The following is a 26,246-nucleotide window of genomic DNA, read 5'->3' on the forward strand; positions in this document are numbered from 1 at the left end:
ATTTTTTTTGTGCAGTGATCCTTATTAGTACCATGTTTAGATTGGACTTTTTGATAATTTTTTACACATTTAGAACTATATATTTCTTGGCAAGGCTCATTTTTCATTAAATGTGGAAGATGGCATCAGCTTTAGCCATGAAAAAAAAAAGTACCAATACTCATTCAGGCAATTCATTCAGAAGACTTGGAGACCGGTCAGAAGGACAATGGGGGGGGGGGGGGGTCTGAAAAGAACAATGAGAAGGACAATAAGAAGGACATTGAGAAGGACAATGATAAGTATATTAAGAATGTGGCAGGCACAGGGGGTGAAGGGGATGATTTGGCACACAGGGAATAAGGTGGCACAGTGTATAAGGGGGGGATGAAATGGTACAGGGGGGTTGATAAGGGAGATTCTACAGCAATAATGATTTTTATCATGTTTTTTAGGTAATTACACTCTGGAGCGAGTACAGTATAGAAAGACTTTTAAACCTTTTTTCCCATAAGGGGACATCTCTCTCGCTATTGGGAAATCCTACTGTATAATGGTCTTTTGCTGTGTGGCCCCATTTTGCTTGAACAGATATTTACTTATAATGATATAGAAAAACCTTATAGAGACTGTAAGAAAAGGACAAAACAGAACTTTATTGTAGGATCAGCTGCAATAAAGTTAGCCAGCATCTGCCCACCAAGCAAAACCCTGCCATGCTACCCCCACCCCACTATAACAATCAGCATTTTTCAGCCTGCTGGAGGAGCGTAGCGCCACTTCTGAGGCAGACAGGGACGATCACTAAGGTCAGATCCATCCAACATTACACGCGCCTCTATATACCGGTAGGAGCTTTTGCTTAGGGTGGCAAAAATCCTTGCACCAGGCCTGAGTTCATGGGGCCCTGTATGCAACAAAGGGGGGGGGGGATTGTTGGGGGTCCCAGCTGTCGGAATCCACCACATTTTCTGTGGAAACCTTAGTAAATATGTTGGGATTTTTTTAAACTGTTGGGGACACGCTCCTTTTCACGGCGGTCACACAGATTTTTCAGGCTTTCTGAGTATAATGAGAGATGGTCGGGTTTTTCCTTTTGTTCTGGCGCAGACACAATTAGTGACACAATGCACCAAATTCTGGTGCACAACAACCCCCCCAAAACAGGTCGGGTTTACAATAGTAAATCAGGGCCAATATGTATCAGCAAAACCCTAAACATTTTTGATGTTTTTTCAGCTCCTCCACCTTTTGTTTGTCTTACCAACAAGCTGTTCCATGGTGTAATGGTTAGCGCTCTGGACTCTGAATCCAGCGATCTGAGTTTAATCCTATAAAATTATATTCTTGTTTCCTATTCTACTAATGTGAATATCATTACAACAATGATAGGCTTGCATTGAGGGGGTGGAGTGTGACATCACACGGGGGCGGAGCCGTGACATCACAATGCACTGGCCCTGTGATCGTCAGTCATCAGACCCGGAGTGAACACGCTCCGTGGACTGATGGTAACGGGGTGCTGCGTGCAAGATCACGGGGGTCCCCGCGATCAGGCACCTTATCCCCTATCCTTTGGATAGGGGATAAGATGTCTTAGCTTCGGAGTACCCCTTTAATGGTGCATTCACATGTACAGTATTCTGCGCAGAATTAACGTGCAGGATTTTCTGCTGCAGATTACAATGTAAACTGAATGACCGATCACAGCTTGAAATCCTGCGCATCAAATCAGTGCAGAATACTGTAAGTGTGAAGAGACCCTAAAGGGGTATTCCCGGATAAAAAAAAACAGGCCTTTTTTTTTCCAAAGGCCTTCACGTCCCTCCCATAGACTTGCATTGAGGGGGCGTGGCCATGATGTCACAAGCCTCTCCGATGCTGCACCTGACGCTCTAGGGGCGGAGTACTCCTTTAAGTCAATGGGACATCACGCCAGTTGACCCGAAGCTTGCTCCATGCACCTTATATCTGGGGTGTCACAGCCTTTGAATAGGGGATAAGATGTCTAGGGGCGGAGTGCCTCTTGAATGCAAATAAGAAGATAGGGCTTGAGTGTATTAGATACGGTCATGATGAGCCGGAACGCACCATAGATAAACCGTACGAATGTGAGATGTAGTAGTAGTGAGGAGAGAGGAACATCTGGTTAGGTGGTGGTGAAAATCCGTAATAATCAGAGTGATGGCGTATTCTGGTGTTAAAGGGGTACTCCGGTGGAAAACATTTTTTTTTTTTTATCAACTGGTGCAAGAAAGTTAAACAGATTTGTAAATTACTTCTATTAAAAAATCTTTACCCTTCCAGTACTTTTTAGCAGCTGTATGCTACAGAGGAAATTCTTTGTTTTTAGAATTTCTTTTTTGTTTTGTCCACAGTGCTCTCTGCTGACACCTGATGCCCGTATTAGGAACTTTCCAGAGCAGGAAAAAATCCCCATAGCAAACCTATGCTGCTCTGGACAGTTCCTGGCACAGAAGAGAGCACTGTGGACAAGACAAAAAAGAAATTCAAAAAGCAAAGAATTTCCTCTGTAGCATACAGCTGCTAATAAGTACTGGAAGATAAAAGATTTTTAATAGAAGTAATTTACAGATCTGTTTAACTTTCTGGCACCAGTTAATTAAAAAAAAAAAAAAAAAAAAGTTTTCACCGGAGTACCCCTTTAATTCCGATGGACACTTAGAAGCCAAAATAATAATCTTCATCCCAAAACGCATACAGTCTTATCTACAGGCCACTTTATTAGGTACACCTCTTCAATTCCTTGTCAACACAAATAGCTAATCAGTTGATCACACGGCAGCAACTCAATGCATTTAGGCATGTAGACGAGGTCAAGACAAGTTGCTGAAGTTCAAACCGAGCATCAGAATGAGGAAAAATGGGGATTTAAATGGGTTCTCCACCATAATGTGATTTTAGTATGTACCTGGCAGGCAGTAATGGACATGCTTAGGAAGGATCTGCGCTTGTCTTGGGGCTAAAAGGCTATGTTGTGAGATTACCATAACACTGTGGCTAGCTTTTTGTGAACTTGTATTTCCTGTTTGACTTTTCTTTTTTTTACTACAAATCCCACAATTCCATTTTCCTCCCTCCCACACATCAGCCCCCCCACCCATTGAAACATAAATGAGCTGCATCCATTCAAATGAGTGTGGTTTTCAATCAGGGTGCCTCCAGCTGTTGCAGATTGATCTCTCTCCCACCAAGCGATCCCTCCACCCATTGAAGCAGACAGGCTCCCTGTCATCAGCTGACTAGTGATGTCAGGTCTCGGCCGCATTGCAAGCTGGGAAAAATCTGAGACAACAGTCATTTTGTTTGCTGTTAAAAATAAATAATGGGGTGAAAATCACAGAAGAATTGTGAGAAAACCGTCACACACAGGTACAGACACTATATTATGGACTACACTAACTTTACAGCCCCTGTAGCATAGTCAAATAAAAAAAATTCCTGGAATACCCCTTTAAGTGACGTTGTTGGTGCCAGACGGGTCGGTCAGGGTTTACAGAGAACGGTCCGAAAAAGAGAGAAAATATCCAGATAGTAATGTTTTTAGAACCTTGTAGAAAAAATGTCATGAAAATGAATGCAAAAGGAGGTCAAACCTGATACTATCAAGGTGTACCTAATAAAGTGTCCAGAGAGTGTATATCTGGCCTTGTTTTGATTGATTTGTTCTTGTCTGGACATAAATTTACTTATAATGATATAGAAAAACCTGGAAGAGACTGTAAGAAAAGTACAAGGCACTGCTGAGATTCGAACTCAGGATCTCCTGTTTACTAGACAGGCGCTTTAACCAACTAAGCCACAGCACCAGATAACAAACAGTTAAACTTTTCCGTCTAATGAGCAAAATGATAAAATCTTACAGGTCATCTGACTTTGTAGTGATCTTGACAGATTTTGGGTCCCGATGCTGAGACCCTCACCAATTACTAAAAGGAAAGAAAAGCGTTACCCCCTTTGTTTCTGCACAGTCTCCTTGGAAAGCTGAGCGCGAATCCCCAAAAAATAAGGATTTAAAAAATATGCATATTTTTGGAAAAGTCATACTTAAATCAGTTTATGACGAACCTATTGACACTTCTCTAGACACAGGGTACACCGAAAAAATACCCAATCTCATCAAATGTACTAAATCTTTTTGAACACAACAATCTTCATCCTCAGGACAGTGATGAGTTAATTAATTTTTTGTTTTTCATTCATCGCTGCTTTTCAAGAACGATAACATCCCAATTTTTTTTTAGTCACGCCCCCTCCCATAGACTTGCATTGAGGGGGCGGGGGCGTGATGTCCTGATGGGGCGACACGCCCCATCAGGACATCACGCCCCCTGCCCCCTCAATGCAAGTCTATGGGAGGGGGCGTGACTAAAAAAAATCATGACGTCACGAGCTGCCGGCGCCGCCTCCAGCGTTCGGAGCAGTTGGTTCCAAGCGCTAAGCAGCGGAGTACAACTTTAACTATAAAATTGGCATGTTATCGTTCTTGAAAAGCATTTATGCATAATCATTTATTTATTCTGTATTTCTATTTTTTTTTTTTTTTATCTTTTTTTTATTTTTATTTTTTTTGTCAATTCATTTATTATTAATAATTATTTATTGAATGGGAAGCGGATTAGAAAAAAAAATTCAGCAACTTTTTGGGTGTCATTTTTCTTATTCATTTACTTATTTTTTTCTTTATTTTAATTTTAATATTTATTATTTACATTTCCATATTGTGAGAGCCATGCCTCTTTTTTTTTATTTTTTATTTTTTTTAATTTCCCCATCAATCGAGTCATATATATATATATATATATATATATATATATATATATATATATAGTCCTTGGGCTTATTTTATACTATACTATGAAAAATAACCATAGACCGTGACTATCCTGTTTTGATACTGTGGACAAAAACCTTGGTAGAACATGGACAGAACTACACAACTTCCTGTGGAGCATTCAGCAGCTGATAAGTACTGGAAGGATTAAGATTTTTTTTTTTATGTAGAAGTAATTTACATAGAAGTAGTTTAACTTTCTGGAACCAGTATTTTCCCCCTTTAGGCGAAACCTCTATAAAGTATTATATGTATATGACAGTATATAACAAAACCTAAGCAAACCCAACCATTGTACCATCCCCGCCCATGCTGACCCCTGGTGGGGAGGAGGAGACTTGACTCATGGAACCAGGATGTTGACGTTCCCTTCTCACAACCAGACGATAACCTGTTTTTCCGGTCTCCTTAAGACCTGATTCAGCAGTTTACAAAGCCGACATCCTGCCGCGGTATTTACATCTTAAAGAAAGATTTCCATATCAGAGGAACAAGGTGGGAGAAGAACGCGGGGTCTATCTGTGGTCTTCAGGGATGTAAACAAAACGTAGTCCTATTTTTTTTTCCAGGACTAGACCAGTCTCGATCAGTGGTCCCCAAACTGTGGACCTCCAGCTGTTGCAAAATTACGACTCCCAGCATGGTCGGACAGCCAACGGCTGTCCGGCCATACTGGGAGTTATAATTTTGTAACTGCTGGAGGGCCACAGTTTGGAAACCACTGGTTAAGACTCATCTCGTCCTGTGGTCTTCAAACTGTGGACCTCCAGCTGTTGCAAAATTATGACTCCCAGCATGGTCGGACAGCCAACGGCTGTCCGGCCATACTGGGAGTTATAATTTTGTAACTGCTGGAGGGCCACAGTTTGGAAACCACTGGTTAAGACTGATCTCGTCCTGTGGTCTTCAAACTGTGGGCCTCCAGCTGTTGCAAAATTACGACTCCCAGCATGGTCGGACAGCCAACGGCTGTCCGGCCATACTGGGAGTTGTAATTTTGTAACAGCTGGAGGGCCACAGTTTGGAAACCACTGGTTAAGACTGATCTCGTCCTGTGGTCTTCAAACTGTGGACCTCCAGCTGTTGCAAAATTACGACTCCCAGCATGGTCGGACAGCCAACGGCTATACTGGGAGTTGTAATTTTTTAACAGCTGGAGCGCCACAGTTTGGAAACCACTGGTTAAGTCTGATCTCGGCCTGTAGTCTTCAAACTGTGGGCCTCCAGCTGTTTCCACATTACAACTCCCAATGTGGCCAGACAGCCATTTTCCTGGACTAGACCGGTCTGGACCAGTGGTCTCCAGACTGTGGACCTCCAGCCTTGGAAAAATTACAGCTCCCAGCATAGCCGGACAGCCATTTCCTGGACTAGACTTGTGGTCTCCAAACTTTGGACCTCCAGCTGTTGCAAAATTATGACTCCCAGCATGACCGGACAGCCATTTCCTGGACTAGACCAGTCTAGACCAGTGGTCTCCAAACTGTAGACCTTCAGCTGTTGCAAAATTACGACTCCTAAAGTGGCCGGACAGCCACTGGACTAGACCTGTGGTCTCCAAACTGTGGACCTCCAGCTGTTGCTAAATTATCACTTCTAGCATGGCCGGACAGCTGTTTCCTGGACTGGACCTGTGTTCTCCAAACTGTGGACCTCCAGCTGTTGCAAAATTATCACTCCTAGCATGGCCCGACAGCCATTTCCTGGACTAGACCTGTGGTCTCCAAACTGTGGACCTCCAGCTGTTGCAAAATTATGACTCCTAGCATGGCCCGACAGCCATTTCCTGGACTAGACCTGTGGTCTCAGAACTGTGGACCTCCAGCTGTTGCAAAATTAAAACTCCCAGCATGACCGGACCAGTCTAGATCAGTGGTCTCTAAACTGTGGCCCTCCAGCTGTGTACAAAGTTACAACTCCCAGCATGGGAGTTGTAATTTTTGCAACAGCTGAATGCCCACAGTTTGGAGACCCCTGTTCTGGAAGAACAAGGGATAGGTGAACCTTTAGAATCTGTATAACTTGAAAGACCCTTTGACAACCTTAAACATAAAAATAAATAAATTAAAACAATTCCATTTAGATTATGGAAAATTAGGAAAAATGTATAAAAAAAAACAAAACTTTTTTTCCACACAATTTAGAAAATGTTCTTAAATTTAGAGTTCAAATTTTTGTTTAAAAGTTTTTCACTGTGAACAGGATTTGAACCTGTGCGGGTACACCCCATTGTATCACAAGTCCAACACCATGACCACTCGGCCATCAACGAAAAATAAGTTCATGGGTGTGAGTCGAATATAGGTTTGGGGGTTCTGAATCAGGGATCTGTGAGGTAGGGCTCCTTCAGCTGTGAGGTAGGGCTCCTAAGGGTGCATGCCCACCATGTTTTCACTCTATGGGTGTCGGATCCTGCGGTGGGAGGGGAAAACCGTGCGCTCCCGTACCCCAGCCGCACTGACACCCTAATCCATTGACTTTAATGAGTCACTGTTTTACTCCGGTCGGCTCATTTTTGACCCGTATCCGTTTTTCTGACTGGACCTCAAAACTTAGTATTCTACATTTTGAGGTCTGGTCAGAAAACTGGATACGGGTCAAAAATGAGCCGACTGGAGCAAAACGTTGACTCATTAAAGTCAATGGATTAGGGTGTCAGTCCGGTTGGGGTACGGGAGCGCGTGGTTTTCCCATCCCCCAGCCAGATCCGCCACCCGTAGAGTGAAAACGTGGTGTGCATGCACCCTCATGGGGAAATGGTCTCCGGGGGGACACATAGAGCATGACTTTTTTTTATTTTTCTTACCATGATGGAACAAATTTTTTTTTACACAATTTTGAATATTTTTGAAATTTAGAGTTAAATTTTTTTGTTCAAAAATTTACGCTGTGAACAGGATTTGAACCTGTGCGGGGAAACCCCATTGGATTTCGAGTCCAACGCCTTAACCACTCGGCCATCACAGCTTCCATGTACTGCCCAATCCTGTGTTGTATACTTTTTGTCTATGTACGTGGCCGACTAGAGGGGAATAGTCTATAGTTATGGTTTCTAGTTAAATGATTTGTCTTATATTACATAGTCCTACTAAATAATCCTGCTGAAGATCTCCCTGTGGGACTTGATCTCTGCCGTAGCACTCACCACATGCAGAACGTATTGCCATCTGATCATCTGTAGTCGTGGCCGAGTGGTTAAGGCGATGGACTAGTAATCCTTTGGGGTCTCCCCGAGCAGGTTTGAAACCGGCCGACTTCGTTAGCTTTTTCTCCAAGTAAAAAAAATTATGTATCCCTATATTAGTTCATTGGGGTCTCCCCGCATCGGTTCAACTGGTGCTGACTTTGTCAATTTTTCGGTTTCTTTTATCGGTCTTTCTGAACCAGGCTGCCTCCAGTTGTTGCAAAACTGCATTTCCCATAAGGCCCGGATGGCAGATTTTTTATCCCAAAAACAGCGCCAACCCTGTCCTAAGGTTGTGTGTGGTATTGCAGCTCAGTGCCATTGACGTGAATGAAGACAAGTTGTAATACCACACACAACCGAAGGACAGGGGTGGCACTGTTTTGGAAGAAATTAGCCAAGTTTTTGTATCCCTTGATAGCCCCTTTAACCCCTTTAAGCTCGGTTCAATTTGTCTTTTTTGTTTTTTCCTCCTCGCCTTCTAAGAGCCGTAACTATTTTATATGTTCCTCTTTTGACCCATATGAGGCTGTTTTTCCCTTCCATATTAGGTGCTCCCAGGTAGGTAATGCCCCCAGTAGGTAGGTAGTAGGTAGGTAGTAAGTAGTGGTCCAAAGTAGGTAATGCCCCCAGTAGGTAGGTTGTAAGTAGTGCTCCCAGGTAGGTAATGCACCCAGTAGGTAGTAAGTAGTGCTTCCAGGTAGGTAGGTAATGCCCCCAGTAGGTAGGTAGGAAATGCTGGCTATAGCTTAGAAGCCCTAAGTAGGTAGGTAATGACCCCAGTAATGTTCCCAGGTAGGTAATGTGTTATATGATTTGTCTTACATCACACAGTCCTACTAAATAAACCTGCTGAAGTCATCCCTGTGGGACCTGATCTCTACAATAGCACTCAAGACATGCAAAACATATCAGTCACTGAGCACCTGTAGTCGTGGCCGAGTGGTTAAGGCGATGGACTTGAAATCCATTGGGGTTTCCCCGCGCAGGTTCGAATCCTGCCGTCTACGTTAAGTTTTTAGTTCCTTTTCTCTTTGTAATAATAATTTATCCCTGTATCAGTCTTTCTTAATCAGGCTGCCACCAGTTGTTGCTAAACCACAACTCCCATAAGGCCTGGACTGCAGATTTGTTTTTTTTCTAAAAACAGCGCCAACCTCGTCCTCAGGTTGTGTGTGGTATGGCAGCTCGGTGTCATTGAAGTGAATGTAATACCACACACAACCAAAGGACAGGGGTGGCGCTGTTTTGGAAGAAATTATCCCTGTTTTCGTATCCCTTTAAGTTAATTTCATTTTGTCTTTTTTGTTTTTTCCTCCTCGCCTTCTAAGAGTCATAACTATTTTATTTGTTCATCTTCAGACCCATATGAGGCTGGTTTTCCGTTCCATATTAGGTAATGTCTCCAGTAGGTAGGTAATGACCAGAGTAATGCTGCTAGGTAGGTAGGGCCCCAGTAGGTAGGTAGTAAGTAGTGCTCCTATGTAGGTAGTAGGTTGTGCCCCTAGTAGGTAGATAGGAAATGCCTGCAGTAGGGTAGAAGCCCCCAGTAGGTCTGTAATGCCCCCAGTGTGTAGGTAGGTAATGACCACAGTAATGCTCCCAGGTAGGTAATGCCCCCAGTAGGTAGGTAGTAGGTAATGACCCAATAGGTAGGTAGGAAATGTCTGCTATAGGGTAGAAGCCCTCAGTAGGTCCATAATTCCCCCCAGTACATAGGTAGGAAATGACCACAGTAATGTTCCCAGGTAGGTAATGTGTTATATGATTTTTCTTATAACACACAGTCCTACTAAATAAACCTGCTGAAGTCATCCCTGTAGGATCTCTTCAGTAGAACTCATCACATGCAAAATAAATTTTAACTAAGCAACTGTAGTCGTGGCCGAGTGGTTAAGGCGATGGACTAGAAATCCATTGGGGTCTCCCTGCGCAGGTTCAAATCCTGCCGACTACGTCAATTATTTTCGCTTCCTTTTACTTTGTAAAAAAATTCTTGATCTTTATACCAGTTAATTGGGGTCTCCCCGAACATTTTCAACTCCTGACGACTACGCCAATTTCTTGGTTCCTTTTCTCCATGTAAAAATAATTTATCCCTATAACAGTCTTTCTTAATAAGGCTGCCTCCAGTTGTTGCAAAACTGCAACTCCCATAAGGCCCAGACGGCAGATTTTTTCCCCCAAAAAACAGCGCCAACCCTGTCCTCAGGTTGTGTGTGGTATTGCAGCTTGATGCCATTAAACTGAATAAAGAGAAGTTGTAAAACCACACACACAAAAAAAGACAGTGGTGGTGCTGTTTTTGGAAGAAATTAGCCTTGTTTGTCTATCCCTTGATAACCCCTTTAACCTCTTTAGGCCAATTTCCTTTTCACATTTTTGTTTAACTAAACTATTTTAAATGTTCATCTTCAGACCCATATGAGGCTTGTTTTCCCTTCCATATTAGGTAATGCCTCCAGTAGGTGGGTAGGTAGGTAGGTAATGACCACAGTAATGCTCCCAGGTAGGTAATGCCCCCAGTAGGTCAGTTGTAAGTAATGCTTCCAGGTAGGAAATGCCCCCAGTAGGTAGTAAGTAGTGCTTCCAGGTAGGTAGGTAATGCCCCCAGTAGGTAGGTAGGAAATGCCTGCTATAGCGTAGAAGCCCTAAGTAGGTAGGTAATGACCACAGTAATGTTCCCAGGTAGGTAATGTGTTATATGATTTGTCTTATATTACACAGTCCTACTAAATAAACCTGCTGAAGTCATCCCTGTGGGACCTGATCTCTACAGTAGCACTCAGCACATGCAAAACATATCAGTCACTGAGCACCTGTAGTCGTGGCCGAGTGGTTAAGGCGATGGACTTGAAATCCATTGGGGTCTCCCCGCGCAGGTTCGAATCCTGCCGACTACGTAAAGTTTTAGTTCCTTTTCTCTTTGTAATAATAATTTATCCCTGTATCAGTCTTTTTTAATCAGGCTGCCACCAGTTGTTGCTAAACTACAACTCCCATAAGGCCCGATCGGCAGATTGTTTTTTTTCCAAAAACAGCGCCAACCTCGTCCTCAGGTTGTGGCAGCTCGGTGTCATTGAAGTGAATGTAATACCACACACAACCAAAGGACAGGGGTGGTGCTGTTTTGGAAGAAATTATCCCTGTTTTCGTATCCCTTTAAGTTAATTTCATTTTGTCTTTTTTGTTTTTTCCTCCTCGCCTTCTAAGAGTCATAACTATTTTATTTGTTCATCTTCAGACCCATATGAGGCTGGATTTCCGTTCCATATTAGGTAATGTCTCCAGTAGGTAGGTAATGACCAGAGTAATGCTGCTAGGTAGGTAGGGCCCCAGTAGGTAGGTAGTAAGTAGTGCTCCTATGTAGGTAGTAGGTTATGCCCCTTGTAGATAGATAGGAAATGCCTGCAGTAGGGTAGAAGCCCCCAGTAGGTCTGTAATGCCCCCAGTGTGTAGGTAGGTAATGACCACAGTAATGCTCCCAGGTAGGTAATGCCCCCAGTAGGTAGGTAGTAGGTAGTGGCCCCAGGTAGCTAGTAGATAATGACCCCAATAGGTAGGTAGGAAATGTCTGCTATAGGGTAGAAGCCCTCAGTAGGTCCATAATGCCCCCAGTACATAGGTAGGTAATGACCACAGTAATGTTCCCAGGTAGGTAATGTGTTATATGATTTTTCTTATAACACACAGTCCTACTAAATAAACCTGCTGAAGTCATCCCTGTAGGACTTGATCTCTACAGTAGCACTCACCACATGCAAAATAAAGTTATATCTGAGCAACTGTAGTCGTGGCCGAGTGGTTAAGGCGATGGACTAGAAATCCATTGGGGTCTCCCCGCGCAGGTTTAAATCCTGCCGACTATGTTTTTTTTTCGCTTCCTTTTACTTTGTAAAAAAATTCTTGATCTTTATACCAGTTAATTGGGGTCTCCCCGAACATTTTCAACTCCTGACGACTACGCCAATTTCTTGGTTCCTTTTCTCCATGTAAAAATAATTTATCCCTATAACAGTTTTTCTTAATAAGGCTGCCTCCAGTTGTTGCAAAACTGCAACTCCCATAAGGCCAAGACGGCAGATTTTTCCCCCCCAAAAAACAGCGCCAACCCTGTCCTCAGGTTGTGTGTGGTATTGCAGCTTGATGCCTTTAAACTGAATAAAGCGAAGTTGTAATACCACAGACACAAAAAAAGACAGTGGTGGTGCTGTTTTTGGAAGAAATTAGCCTTGTTTGTCTATCCCTTGATAACCCTTTTAACCCCTTAAGGACTCAGCCCATTTTGGCCTTAAGGACTTAGACAATTTAATTTTTACGTTTCATTTTTTCCTCCTCGCCTTCTAAAATTCATAACTCTTTTATATTTTCATCCACAGACTAGTATGAGGGCTTGTTTTTTGCGCAACCAGTTGTCCTTTGTAATGACATCACTCATTATATCATAAAATGTATGGCGCAACCAAAAAACACTATTTTTGTGGGGAAATTAAAACGAAAAACGCAATTTTGCTAATTTTGGAAGGTTTAGTTTTCACGCCGTACAATTTATGGTAAAAATGACATGTGTTCTTTATTCTGAGGGTCAATACGATTAAAATGATACCCATTATTACATACTTTTATATTATTGTTGCGCTTAAAAAAAATCACAAACTTTTTAACCAAATTAGTACGTTTATAATCCCTTTATTTTGATGACCCCTAACTTTTTTATTTTTCCGTATAAGCGGCGGTATGGGGGCTCATTTTTTGCGCCATGATCTGTACTTTTTTTTTGATACCACATTTGCATATAAAAAAACTTTTAATACATTTTTTATAATTTTTTTTAAATAAAATGTATTAAAAAAGTAGGAATTTTGGACTTTTTTTTTTCGTTCACGCCGTTAACCGTACGGGATCATTAACATTTTATTTTAATAGTTCGGACATTTACGCACGCGACAATACCAAATATGTCTATAAAAAATTTTTTTTACGCTTTTTGGGGGTAAAATAGGAAAAAACGGACGTTTTACTTTTTTATTGGGGGAGGGGATTTTTATTTTTTTTTACTTTTACTTTTACATTTTTTTACATTTTTTTTTACACTTGAATAGTCCCCATAGGGGACTATTCATAGCAATACCATGATTGCTAATACTGATCTGTTCTATGTATAGGACATAGAACAGATCAGTATTATCGGTCATCTCCTGCTCTGGTCTGCTCGATCACAGACCAGAGCAGGAGACGCCGGGAGCCGCACGGAGGAAGGAGAGGGGACCTCCGTGCGGCGTTATGAATGATCGGATCCCCGCAGCAGCGCTGTGGGCGATCCGATCATTCATTCAAATCGCGCACTGCCGCAGATGCCAGGATCTGTATTGATCCCGGCACCTGAGGGGTTAATGGCGGACGCCCGCGAGATCGCGGGCGTCGGCCATTGCCGGCGGGTCCCTGACTGTGATCAGCAGCCGGGATCAGCCGCGCATGACACGGGCATCGCTCCGATGCCCGCGGTTATGCTTAGGACGTAAATGTACGTCCTGGTGCGTTAAGTACCACCGCACCAGGACGTACATTTACGTCCTGCGTCCTTAAGGGGTTAACCTCTTTAGGCCAATTTCCTTTTCACATTTTTGTTTAACTAAACTATTTTAAATGGTCATCTTCAAACCCATATGAGGCTTGTTTTCCCTTCCATAGAAGGTAATGCCTCCAGTAGGTGGGTAGGTAGGTAGGTAATGACCACAGTAATGCTCCCAGGTAGGTAATGCCCCCAGTAGGTAGGTAGGTAATGGCCACAGTAATGCTCCCAGGTAGGCAATGCCCCCAGTAGGTAGGTGGCAAGTAGTGTCCCCAGGTAGGTAGTAGGTAATGTCCCCAGGTAGGTAGGAAATGCCTGCTATAGGGTAAAAGCTCCAGTAGGTCCATAATGCCCCCCAGGATATAGGTAGGTAATGACCCCAGCAGGGGCGGACACAGACAGCAGAGGGCCCCTGTGCAAAGAGTGTGCCTGCACCCCCCCCCCCCCCAGCACTGTGCCCCCTCATGTACCTAGACCCCACCGGAGGGCCTCCACTTACCCCGCGCGTGTAGTGTCGCCACTTGCCAATTCCACCACGGGTGGCCCCTGTCCCTCTCAGTGTGCGGCCCAGTGAGTACTCCCATGGGTCAGCCTGACCCGTATCTAGCTGGGAGGCAGAGGGCAGTGCTCCCCTTTACATTCACACCCCTGGACTTAGCACGACACCCCTTGGCAACCCCATGTTCCTTGCCTTCTTATCCTTAGTGATAGAAGTGACTTACAGGCAGGGCCAGACTGGGACCAAAAATAGGCCCAGGCATTTTAAAATAAACAGCCCATTTTTATGGTGGGGGTCTGACTCATGGGACCCCACCAATCACCTTGGTTCAAGTGGCTCCCCAGATGTTGGAAAGCTGCAACTCGCATCATGTCTGAAGTGACTACAGCTCTGATGGGACAGTTAGGAAAATACACAATGATATCACTGACCTGAGTGACATCTTCTCTGTTGTCTTTACTTTTCTTCTTCATCTGGTCCAGACACCAGGATTTCTTCCATCTTCTCTGCAGAGTCTGACACCTGGACATCATTGGTTCCTTAATTTGTCAGTAGATCCTCATCCTCTGTATGATGACAATAATCATTATAACCTTGCCAAATACTGTACCCCCTGAATATAATACTGCCAAACACTGTACCCCCTGAATACTGCCAACCACTGTACCCCTGAATATAATACTGCCAACCACTGTACTCTATTAATATAATAGTGCCAACCAATGTACCCTGAATATAATACTGCCAACCACTGTACCCTGAATATAATACTGCCAACCACTGTACCCTGAATATAATACTGCCAACCACTGTACCCCTGAATATAATACTGCCAACCACTGTACCCCTGAATATAATACTGCCGACCACTGTACCCTCGAATATAATACTGCCAAATACTGTACCCCTGATTATAATACTGCCAACCACTGTCCTCTATTAATATAATACTGTCAACCACTATACACCACTGAATCACCCCATACACCCCACGCACTCCATCCTCAGTCTCCTCATCACCCCATACACCCCACGCACCCCATCCTCAGTCTCATCCCCCCATACACCCCACACAACCCATCCTCAGTCTAATCATCACCCCCATACACCCCACGCACCCCATCCTCAGTCTCATCACCCCATACACCCCACACAACCCACCCTCGGTCTTCTCATCACCCCATACACCCCACACACTCCATCCTCGGTCTCCTCATCACCCCATGCACTCTATCCTCAGTCTCCTCATCACCCCCATATACCCCATACTCAGTCTCCTCATCACCCCATACACCCCACGCACCCCATCCTCAGTCTCATCACCCCATACACCCCACACACCCCATCCTCAGTCTCCTCATCACCCCATACACCCCACACACCCCATCTTCAGTCTCCTCATCACCCCATACACCCCACACAACCCATCCTCAGTCTCCTCATCACCCCATACACCCCACACACCCCATCTTCAGTCTCCTCATCACCCCATACACCCCACACACCCCATCTTCAGTCTCCTCATCACCCCATACACCCCATGCACTCTATCCTCAGTCTCATCACCCCATTCACCCCATGCACTCCATCCTCAGTCTCCTCATCACCCCATGCACTCCATCCTCAGTCTCCTCATCACCCCATGCACTCCATCCTCAGTCTCCTCATCACCCCATGCACTCCATCCTCAGTCTCCTCATCACCCCATGCACTCCATCCTCAGTCTCCTCCTCACCCAATGCACTCCATCCTCAGTCTCCTCATCACCCCATGCACTCCACCCTCAGTCTCCTCATCACCCCATACACCCCATGCACTCCATCCTCTTCACCCCATACACCCCATGCACTCCATCCTCTTCACCCCATACACCCCATGCACTCCATCCTCTTCACCCAATACACCCCATGCACTCCATCCTCTTCACCCCATACACCCCATGCACTCCATCCTCTTCACCCCATACACCCCATGCACTCCATCCTCTTCACCCCATACACCCCATGCATTCCATCCTCTTCACCCCATACACCCCATGCACTCCATCCTCTTCACCCCATACACCCCATGCACTCCATCCTCAGTCTCCTCATCACCCCATGCACTCCATCCTCAGTCTCCTCATCAACCCATACAACCCACGCACCCCATCCTCAGTCTCCTCATCACCCCATACACCCCACGCACTCTATCCTCAGTCTCCTCATCACCCCATGCACCCCATCCTCAGTCTCCTCATCACCCCATACACCCCACGCACTCATCCTCAGTCTCCTCATCACCCCATACACCCCACGCACTCCATCCTCAGTCTCCTCATCACCCCACGCACTCCATCCTCAGTCTCCTCATCACCCCATGCACTCCATCCTCAGTCTCCTCATCACCCCATACACCCCATGCACTCCATCCTCTTCACCCCATACACCCCATGCACTCCATCCTCTTCACCCCATACACCCCATGCACTCCATCCTCTTCACCCCATACACCCCATGCACTCCATCCTCAGTCTCCTCATCACCCCATGCACTCCATCCTCAGTCTCCTCATCACCCCACGCACTCCATCCTCAGTCTCCTCATCACCGCATGCACTCCATCCTCAGTCTCCTAATCACCCCAAACACCCCATGCACTCCATCCTCAGTCTCCTAATCACCACATACACCCCATGCACTCCATCCTCAGTCTCCTCATCACCCCATACACCCCATGCACCCCATCCTCAGTATCCTCATCACCCCATGCACTCCATCCTCATCACCCCATACACCCCATGCACTCCATCCTCAGTCTCCTCATCACCCCATGCACTCCATCCTCAGTCTCCTCATCACCCCATACACTCCATCCTCAGTCTCCTCATCACCCCATACATCCCATGCACTCCATCCTCTTCACCCCATACACCCCATGCACTCCATCCTCTTCACCCCATACACCCCATGCACTCCATCCTCTTCACCCCATACACCCCATGCACTCCATCCTCTTCACCCCATACACCCCATGCACTCCATCCTCTTCACCCCATACACCCCATGCACTCCATCCTCTTCACCCCATACACCCCATGCACTCCATCCTCTTCACCCCATACACCCCATGCACTCCATCCTCAGTCTCCTCATCACCTCATATACCTTAAGCACCTCATCAATATTACACAGCTGACACCCCCCCAGTCCTTCTCATCAACATTAAACTCCCTAATCACTACACCCCTGATCCCCCCTCTGGTCCTCCTTATCAACACTACGCTCTCCCAGACCCCCAATCCTCCTTATCATTACACCACCAACCTCTTCAACACCCCTCCTGTCCTCTTCTTCATCATTACAATCCCCTCCCCCCACCGCCCTGCACCCGACCGTCGCTCTCCTCACCTTATCTGCTCAGCGATGCGGCCGTGTGAGGCGGGAGGGTTTGCTGCTCCTGTCGCTTCTGCCGGGGTCAGAGGCCATGACACGTGACATCAGGGGCTTGGAACAGACGTGCGTGCCTGCGCGGGGCACGTCTGTCCCATCAGCCCCTGGCCTGTCCGTCTCTTCCGGCCGAGGTAAATTACTGCTGTCAGCGGCAGGTCCGGGACCTGTTGCTGCAGCATAGAGTATGAAGTACTGGCAGGGGGCCCTGCAGGGGCCCAGTCTGTGAGGCCCAGGCTGTGACCTGGGCTACTAGGTGGGCCCCCTAACACGCTGGGCCCCTGTGCAGCAGAACCGGCTGAACAAGTGATATGTCCGCCCCTGCACCCCAGTAATGTTCCCAGGTAGGTAATGTTCATAGTAAGTAGGTAATAAATGGTGCCACCAGGTAGGGAGTACGTCCATAATATCCCCAGTAGGTAGGTAGGTAATGAGCACAGTAATGCTCCCAGATACGTAATGCCCCCAGTAGGTAGTGGCCCCAGCTAGGAAGTAGGTAATGCCCCAGTAGGTAGGTAGGAAATGCCTAATATAGGGTAGAAGCCCCAGTAGGTCCGTAATGCCCCCAGTAGGCAGGTAGGTAATAATCCCAGTAATGTTCCCAGGTAGGAAATGCCCCCAGTAGGTAGTTAGTAAGAAGTGCCCTCAGGTACATAGTAGGTCTGTAATACCCCCAGTAGATAGGTAGGTAAAGACCACAGTAATGCCCTCAGGTAGGTAATGCCCCTGGTAGATAGGTAGTAGGTAGGGGGTGCTGCAGGAGAGATCACAGGGGTTTCTTTGGATACGGGATAAGATGTCTGGGGGCGGAGTACCCCTTTAATGTCTCTATTTGCACCCGTTTTTTCCAATCCCTTTTTGAGCATGCTCAGAAGAGGTGTGAGCAACCAGGAAGTAGCCAGACAAAAATAAAAACAGACAATAAACAGATTAAAAACTGATGGAACAGGATGCCCCTGTCCTTTGCATCAGTTTGTATCAGTTTGTTAGGCTGGGTTCACACCACGATTTTGCAATACAGTTCCCGTAAACATTTTCAATTTGAAAACCGTACGGAAATGTTTTGAAAAAAGTATGCATTGACTCTCCATATAAAACCATATGCCAAAAGATGCATCAGGTTATGTCCGTTTTTTTTATCTTGTACGATTTTGCCAGTTTTTCTCCCGTACCCAAAATCGTAGCCTACCATGGTTTTTGGTCCGGGTGAAAAAACGTATTGAAACATATACGTTTTTTTTAAACATTGGAGTCAATGGGAACTGTACAGAACTGTTTGTGCGTACGGTTCCATCCGGTTTTCACCATACGTTTTTTTCTTGGAATTTCAATCAAACAAGTAAAACTTTATTCATAATGGAGTGAGAAGTTAAAAACGTATACCAATGCTACCGGACATCAGTTTTTTAAAACCGTATACGGGTTAAAATTTGTACACACGTTTTGATACAGTTTAGTCCGGTTTTGAGGAATCCATTTTTTTTAATCAAAAACCTGATATGGGAACTGTATTGCAAAAACCTGATGTGAACTCAGCCTAAGCATTTAGCAGCAATGCTGGGAGAATAGTGGGACGGGAGACAACGGCCCCCAGATCATCACACCAGCAGGGGGCAGAGTAATAAAATAAAGGCAGGATTAAAACGCTCACCATGAGGCCTCCATACTTGAACCAGAACATCATCGGATCCCAAGCAGAACATGGATTTATAGCAAAAACTGATACGGTTCCAATTTGGAGCAGTCCAGGTTTCTTGTTCATGATAGCACTGTAAACAAAGAAGATGGTGGCTTCTGTCAAAGCTCCTGTGACTCCAATAGTCCTTCTGCTAAGCCTCTGGAAATGGTCCGGGCAGAGACAGGGATATGTAATGAAGAGGCAGAGGGGTGTAATGAAGAGACAAGAGTGTGTAATGAAGAGGAAGAGGGGTGTAATGAAGAGACAAGAGTGCGTAATGAAGAGACAGAGGGGTGTAATGAAGAGACAATGGTGTGTATTGAAGAGACAGAGGGGTGTAATGAAGAGACAAGAGTGCGTAATGAAGAGACAGAGGGGTGTAATGAAGAGACAAGAGTGCGTAATGAAGAGACAGAGGGGTGTAATGAAGAGACAATGGTGTGTATTGAAGAGACAGAGGGGTGTAATGAAGAGACAAGAGTGTGTAATGAAGAGGCAGAGGGGTGTAATGAAGAGACAAGAGTGTGTAATGAAGAGACAGAGGGGTGTAATGAAGAGACAATGGTGTGTATTGAGGAGAGAGGGGTGTAATGAAGAGACAAGAGTGTGTAATGAAGAGGCAGAGGGGTGTAATGAAGAGAGAGAGAGGGGGGTGTAGCAAAGAGACAGTGGTGTGTAATGAAGAAGCAGAGGGGTGTAATTTAGAGACAAGAGTGTGTGATGAAGAGACAGAGGGGTGTAATCAAAAGACAAGAGTGTGTAATGAAGAGACAGAGGGCTGTAATGAAGAGACAATGGTGTGTATTGAACAGACAGAGGGGTGTAATGAAGAGAGAGAGGGGTGTAGTGAAGAGACAATGGTGTGTAATGAAGAGGCAGAGGGGTGTAATTAAGAGACAGGGGTGTGTAATGAAAAGACAGGGGTATGTAAAGAAGAAACAAAGGGGTGTAATTAAGAGATTAGGGTGTGTAATGAAGGGACAGAGGGGTGTAATGAAGAAATAGAGGGTGTAATGAAGAGACAAGGGTGTGTAACAAAGAGACAGGGGAGTGTAATGAAGAGACAGGAGAGTGTAATAAAGAGACAGGGGTATGTAATAAAAAGACAATGTTGTGTAATGAAGAGACAGGTGTGTAATAAAGAAACGGGGGATATGTAATTAAGAGACAAAGGGTGTAATGAAGAGACAGCGATGTGTAATGAAGAGACAGAGGGTGTAATGAAGAGACAGGGATGTGTAATAAAGAGACAGGAGGCCTTATAAAGAGACAGATGTATAATGAAGGGGCCACCTGTGTCTGGATGGTGGACTAGGAAACTAAGAAAGCTGTTTGTGCAGGGGATCAGACGATTGTCTCTCCTGGTGGTCTGTCTGTCTGGAGCCCGTTCACCATGTCTGCCGTCATGTAACCACTGCTCCCACCACCTCCTAACAGCCTGGTCAGAACGGCCTAGATGGAGGGCAATTCATTGAAGGGGCTATCCTGCTTGTCTCAGTCCAGTGATGAAGGTCTGTGGACTGGGCATCATAGAGACATGTCTTGGATCTCTCACCACTTCCCAAAGAAGCCTCTGAGAGCTTTTTTTTTATAGTGCAACAGGTGAAGCATTTAAATCACTTAAAGAGGTACTCCGCCCCTAGACATCTTATCGCCTATCCAAGGGACAGGGGGTAAGATGTCAGATCGTGGGTGTCCTGCTGCTGGGGACCCCCACGATTTCACTGCTGCACCCTGCGTTAATTTAGGTGCAGTGGGGAGGCTCGTGATGCCACAGCCCACTCGTGAAGTCATGGCCATGCCCCCTCAATGCAAGTCTAAGGGAGGGGGACGTGATCCTGATCATGTACATATCATTTTTATGTGTCTAGGACTTATATATCCCTAACAAATAGCATTTATATGTTGCTCACTTGTTTGTGTTCTTGCCCTCTGGAGGGGGCGTGTCTGTCTCTCTCCCTCACTGTGGATGACTCATCTGGCAGCAGCCTGGCATTCTGCAAATCACTGCATTCTGTAACCCTTTCTTCTCTGGGCAGTCTGCAAATCACTGCACAGTAGTTTTTATGCATACATTTTCTATCTGTCCCTAGTAAAGCTGGATTCTAATCAACATAGATGTCACTATGTGTGTCATTCAGCTTTCCCAGACTCCTGAATGTCTGATCAGCTTCTTTGTCATTCAGGAGTCAGAGAAAGCTTTGGCTGCTCAAGCATGCTGGGAGTTGTAGTTTTGCAAGAGCTGGAGCTGCAGTGTTTGTGCAGCACTGTGTTAGAGCAGTGTTACTTTTATCTGTTGCAAAACTACAACTCCCAGCATGCCCACACATCCTTTGTCTGTAGTTTTGCAAGAGCTGGAGGCGCACAGCTGGAGAATGCACAGCTCTAAAACAGAGTTTTAAAAAAGATTGTACCCCTAGCTGTTGCAAAACTACAACTCCCATCATGGGAGTTGTAGTTTAGGAACAGCTGAAGGCAGTAGTGGTGCAATGGTGATGTCCTATACTGGATACCTGTATACAGATGACCCCTAGTGGCGGCTATTATAATTTCAGATATTTTATTTAAAAATTTTTTTTTTAAATAAATGTATATTTAAAAAAGTCATCTTATTAGTAGTACTACAAAATGTAAAATGTTTTTCATAAAGACAGTGCCTCTTTAAAGGGGTACCCTGATAGAAAACATTTTCTTTTTTAAATCAACTGGTGCCAGAAAGTTAAACAGATTTGTAAATGACTTCTAGTAAAAAAAAAATCTTTATCCTTCCAGTACTTTTTAGCAGCTGTATGCTACAGAGGAAATTCTTTTCTTTTTGAATTTCTTTTTTGTCTTTTCCACAGTGCTCTCTGCTGACACCTCTGTCCGTGTCAGGAACTGTCCAGAGCAGGACCGGTTTGCTATGGGGATTTTGTCCTGCTCTGGACAGTTCCTAAAATGGACAGAGGTGTCAGCAGAGAGCACTGTGGTCAGACAGAAAGGAAATTCAAAAAGGAGCAAATAGCAGCTAATAAGTCCTGGAAGGATTAAGAATTTTTTATAGAAGTAATTTACAAATATGTTTAACTTTCTGGCACCAGTTGATTAAAAAAAAAAAAAAAAAGTTTTCCAGTGGAGTACCCCTTTAAGGCGTTGGACTTGAAATCCAGTGGGGTCTCCCTGCACAGGTTCAGATCCTGTTCACAAAGATTTGTTTCTTTTCTTTTTCTTTAATTTTCTTTAAATTTTTTTTTAAAGTCATTTGCAAAAATGTTCTTAAAGGGGTACTCCACTGCCCCAGTGTTCGGAACATTTAGTTCCGAATGCTGGTTTTGGGCTGAGGGGTGTGGGGTGAGGTTGTGACATAACGCCACGCCCCCTCATTGCAAGTCTATGGGAGGGGGGCGTGGCGACCGCCACGCCCCCTCCCATAGACTTGCATTGAGGGGGCATGACGTGACATCACAAGGGGCGTGGACATGACGTCACCAACCACGCAGCCTAAATGTTCCGAATGCTGGGGCAGTGGAGCACCCCTCCCTTTGATAATAACAATCCAATGGTACGATCTACAATTGGGAAAGCTGTGTCACAGCTCAATGATGAAATGATCTGAGACTGGGAAAGTTGGGTTACAGTTCAGTGATGACACGTTATGAAACTGGGAAAGCTGGGTAACAGTTCAGTGATATGTTCTGAGATTGGAAAAGCTTTGTTATGGGCAGTGATCCTATGTTCTGAGACTGAGAAAGCTGGGTTACAGCTTAGTGATTAAATGTTCTAAGACTGGAAAAGCTGGGTTACAGCTGAGCTCAGGGATCATACAATCTGAGACTGGGAAGCTGGATTACAGCTCAGTGAGGACACACTCTGACAATGGGAAAGCTGGATTGCAGCTCCGCAATGATACATTCTGAGACTAGGAAAGCTGGGTTACAGCTCAGTGAGGACACACTCTGACAATGGGAAAGCTCGATTGCAGCTCCGCAATGATACATTCTGAAACTGGGAAAGCAGGGTTAAAGCTCTGTGATGATGCAATCTGAAAATGGAAAAGCAGGATTGCAGCTCAGCAATGATACATTCTGAGACTAGGAAAGCTGGGTTACAGCTCAGTGATGACAAACTCTGACAATAGAAAAGCTGGATTGCAGCTCAGCACTGATACATTCTGAGACTGGGAAAGTTGGGTTACAGCTTAGTGATGAAGCATTCTCAGATTGGGAAAGCTTGGTTCTGAGACTGAGAAAGCTGGGTACAGATAAGTAATGATATGTTCTAAGACTAGGAAAGATGGGTTACAGCTCAGTGATAATACCTTCTTTGACTATAATACCATGGTTACAACTCATTGATGATACTTTCTTACACTGGAAAAGCTGGGTTACTGTTCAGTGATAATACAACTTGCGACTGGGAAAGGTGGGTTATAGCTTACAACCTGAAACTGGGAAAGCTGGTTTACAGCTCAGAGATGATATCATATGATGCAGGGAAAGATGGGTTACAACTCAGTGATGATACAATGTGAGACTGGAAAAGATGAGTTACAGCCAGGTAATGATATGTTCTGAGACTGGGAAAGCTGGGTTACAGTTCAGTGATAATACCTTCTTAGACTATGATACCTTGGTTACAGCTCAGTAGGGATGTGTTGTGAGACTGGAAAAGCTGGGTTACAACTCATCGATGATATTTTCCTGGGAAAGGGGGCTCAGTGATTATCCATTCTAAGACTAGGAAAGCTGGGTTACAGCTCAGTGATTATACAAAATTAGACTAAAAAAGGCAGGTTACTACTTGATAATAATACGATCTGAGACTGGAAAATGATATGTTCTGGGAATAAGAAAGCTGGGTTACAACTCATTGATGACACATTCTGAAACTAGGAAAGCTGGGTTATAGCTCAGCGATTAATCTGTGACTGGCAATGCTTGATTACAGCTCAGTGATTATATAATATGACACTGGGAAAGCTGAGTTACAGCTCAGTAATGTTATGTTCTGAGACTAGGAAAGCTTGGTAATTTGTCAGTGATAATACAATCATGGACTCTGATAACTGGGTTACTGCTCAGTAATCATATAGTCTCATACTGCTCAGTGATAAAAGGTTCAGAGACTGGGAAAGCTGGGTTACAGCACAGTAATGATACTTTCTGAGACTAGGAAAGATGGGTTACTTGTCAGTGATAATTCAATCACAGACTCAGATAGCTGGGTTGCAGCTCAGTGATGGCACTTTTTAATGCTGGAAAAGTTGGGTTGCCACTCAGTGATGATACAACCTTAGACTAGTTCAGATGGGTTACAACTCAGTTAAATTACGTTCTGAGACTGGGAAAGCTTGGTTACCACTTAGTGATGATACAATCTGAAAATAGGAAAGCTGGGTTACAGCTCAGTGATTCACTCAATGAGACTTGGAAGGCTGAGTTGCAGCTAAGTAATAATACGTTCTGATACTGGGAAAGCTGGGTTACTTGTCAGTAAAAATACATTCTCAGAATGGGAAAGCTGGGTTATAGCTCAATGATAATACGTTTTTAGACTGGGAAAGCTTGGTTACAGGTCAGTGATGATACATTCTAACAATAGAAAACTTGAATTACCACACATTAAACATATTTTCTGAGACTGGAAAAGCTGGGTTACAGCTCAGTGATATGTTCTAAGACTGGGAAAGCCGGGTTACAGCTCAGTGACGATACGTTCTGAGACTAGAAAAGTTGGGTTACAGCTCAGTGATGATACGTTCTGAGACTAGAAAAGTTGGGTTACAGCTCAGTGATGATACATTCTGAAACTGGGACAGCTGGGTTACTTGTCATTCATAATATGTTCTGAGAATGAGATAGCTGGGTTACAGCTCAGTGATCATATGTTCTTAGACTTGGGAAAGCTGGGTTACAGTTTAGTGATCATACCTTATGAGAGAGGGAAAGCTGGGTTAAAGCACATTGATGATAGTTTCTGAGACTGAGAAAGATGGGTTTCTGTTCAGTGATTATTTGTTCTGAGACTAGGAAAGTTGAGTTACCTCTCAGTGCAATTAAATATACTGAAACTGAGAAAGCTGGGTTACAGCTCAGTGATGATACCTTATGAGTCTGGGAAAGCTGGGTTACAGCTCAGCGATGATACATTATAAGACTGGGAAAGCCGGGTTAGAGCTTAGTGATGATACGTTATGAGACTGGAAAAATTGGGTTACAGCTCAGCGATGGCATAATCTGAGACTGGAAAAGCTGGATACATTCTGAAACTGGGACAGCTGGGTTACTTGTCAGTGAAAATACATTCTCAGAAAGGGAAAGCTGGGTTATGGCTTAGTGATAATACATTATGAAACTGGGAAAGCTGGGTTACAGCTAAGTAATGATACATTCTGGGACTGAAAATGCTCGGTTACTTGTAAGTAAAAATACGTTCTCAGAATGGGAAAGCTGGGTTATAACTCAGTGATAATACGTTTTTAGACTGGGAAAGCTGGGTTACAGGTCAGTGATGATACATTCTAACAATGGAAAACCTGAGTTACCACACATTAAACATAAGTTCTGAGACTGAGAAACGGGGGGTTACAGCTCAGTGATGATACGTTCTGAGACTGGAAAAGCTTGGTTACAGCTCAGTGATGATATGTTTTGAGACTGGAAAAGTTGGGTTACAGCTCAGTGATGATGCATTCTGAGACTGGAAAAGTTGGGTTAGAGCTCAGCAATGACACAATCTGAGACTGGAAAAGCTGGGTTACAGCTCAGTGATGAAATGTTCTAAGACTTGGGAAAGCTGGGTTACAGCTTAGTGATCATACCTTATGAGACTGGGAACGCTGGGTTGAAGCACAGTGATTATAGTTTCTGAGACTGAGAAAGCTGGGTTACTGTTCAGGGATTATATGATCTAAGACCAGGAAAGTTGAGTTACCTCTCAGTGCGATTAAATATACTGAAACTGAGAAAGCTGGGTTATAGCTCAGTGATGATATGTTCAAAAACTAGGAAAGTTGTAGTTTTGCAGCAGCTGGTGCCCTGGTTGTTAAACTCTGCTTCACCTGTTTGCACATA

The 26,246-nt window shown here is 44.5% G+C and overlaps 6 non-coding genes across 6 annotated transcripts; 4 read left to right on the top strand and 2 right to left on the bottom strand.

Moving 5' to 3' along the window:
- Nucleotides 1–3,735: 3,735 nt before the first annotated feature.
- Nucleotides 3,736–3,809, bottom strand: TRNAT-AGU (transfer RNA threonine (anticodon AGU)). Its single transcript has one exon. It is a non-coding gene; the product is annotated as a tRNA-Thr (tRNA).
- A 3,910-nt stretch (nt 3,810–7,719) lies between these two features.
- TRNAS-CGA (transfer RNA serine (anticodon CGA)) lies at nt 7,720–7,801 on the bottom strand. Its single transcript has one exon. It is a non-coding gene; the product is annotated as a tRNA-Ser (tRNA).
- A 1,145-nt stretch (nt 7,802–8,946) lies between these two features.
- On the top strand, nt 8,947–9,028 carry TRNAS-UGA (transfer RNA serine (anticodon UGA)). Its single transcript has one exon. It is a non-coding gene; the product is annotated as a tRNA-Ser (tRNA).
- Nucleotides 9,029–9,893: 865 nt separating this feature from the next.
- Nucleotides 9,894–9,975, top strand: TRNAS-AGA (transfer RNA serine (anticodon AGA)). The gene has a single exon. It is a non-coding gene; the product is annotated as a tRNA-Ser (tRNA).
- Nucleotides 9,976–10,839: 864 nt separating this feature from the next.
- Nucleotides 10,840–10,921, top strand: TRNAS-UGA (transfer RNA serine (anticodon UGA)). The gene has a single exon. It is a non-coding gene; the product is annotated as a tRNA-Ser (tRNA).
- Nucleotides 10,922–11,805: 884 nt separating this feature from the next.
- Nucleotides 11,806–11,887, top strand: TRNAS-AGA (transfer RNA serine (anticodon AGA)). The gene has a single exon. It is a non-coding gene; the product is annotated as a tRNA-Ser (tRNA).
- Nucleotides 11,888–26,246: the final 14,359 nt, after the last annotated feature.

This window comes from Hyla sarda, chromosome 4 (assembly GCF_029499605.1).
Source record: "Hyla sarda isolate aHylSar1 chromosome 4, aHylSar1.hap1, whole genome shotgun sequence".
Classification (NCBI taxonomy): Eukaryota; Metazoa; Chordata; class Amphibia; order Anura; family Hylidae; genus Hyla; species Hyla sarda.